We start from the raw sequence: 1,234 nt of genomic DNA, 5'->3' as shown, positions 1-1,234 counted from the left end.
TAGGCCTGTATGATGTGTAACATAATGTAGGCCTGTATGATGTGTGACATAATGTAGGCCTGTATGATGTGTGACATAATGTAGGCCTGTATGATGTGTAACATAATGTAGGCCTGTATGATGTGTAACATAATGTAGGCCTGTATGATGTGTAACATAATGTAGGCCTGTATGATGTGTAACATAATGTAGGCCTGTATGATGTGTAACATAATGTAGGCCTGTATGATGTGTGACATAATGTAGGCCTGTATGATGTGTAACATAATGTAGGCCTGTATGATGTGTAACATAATGTAGGCCTGTATGATGTGTAACATAATGTAGGCCTGTATGATGTGTGACATAATGTAGGCCTGTATGATGTGTGACATAATGTAGGCCTGTATGATGTGTAACATAATGTAGGCCTGTATGATGTGTAACATAATGTAGGCCTGTATGATGTGTAACATAATGTAGGCCTGTATGATGTGTGACATAATGTTGGCCTGTATGATGTGTAACATAATGTAGGCCTGTATGATGTGTAACATAATGTAGGCCTGTATGATGTGTAACATAATGTAGGCCTGTATGATGTGTAACATACTGTAGGCCTGTATGATGTGTAACAATGTAGGCCTGTATGATGTGTGACATAATGTTGGCCTGTATGATGTGTAACATAATGTAGGCCTGTATGATGTGTAACATAATGTAGGCCTGTATGATGTGTAACATAAGTATACCAAACAATAAGAACACCTTCCTAATATTGCGTCCATCCCACCCCACAGTTGTGTCAAGTTGGCTGGATGTCCTTTGGGTGGTGGACCATTCTTGATACACATGGGAGCCTGTTGAGTGTGAATAACCCAGCAACATTGCAGTTGTTGACACACTCAATCCAGTGTGCCTGGCACCTCCTACCATAACCTGGCACCTCCTACCATAACCTGGCACCTCCTACCATAACCTGGCACCTCCTACACTAACCTGGCACCTCCTACCATAACCTGGCACCTCCTACCATAACCTGGCACCTCCTACCATAACCTGGCACCTCCTACCACAACCTGGCACCTCCTACCATAACCTGGCACCTACTACCATAACCTGGCACCTACTACCATAACCTGGCACCTACTACCATAACCTGTTCAAAGGCACTTAAATCTTTTGATATAACCAGGTTAACCTTTAACCTGTCTCCTCCCTTTCATCTACACTGATTGAAGTGGATTTAACAAGT

Source organism: Oncorhynchus tshawytscha, linkage group LG19, assembly GCF_018296145.1.
Source record: "Oncorhynchus tshawytscha isolate Ot180627B linkage group LG19, Otsh_v2.0, whole genome shotgun sequence".
NCBI classification, from domain to species: domain Eukaryota; kingdom Metazoa; phylum Chordata; class Actinopteri; order Salmoniformes; family Salmonidae; genus Oncorhynchus; species Oncorhynchus tshawytscha.
The sequence above is the reverse complement of the archived record's forward strand: the minus strand, read 5'-3'. Positions refer to the sequence as shown.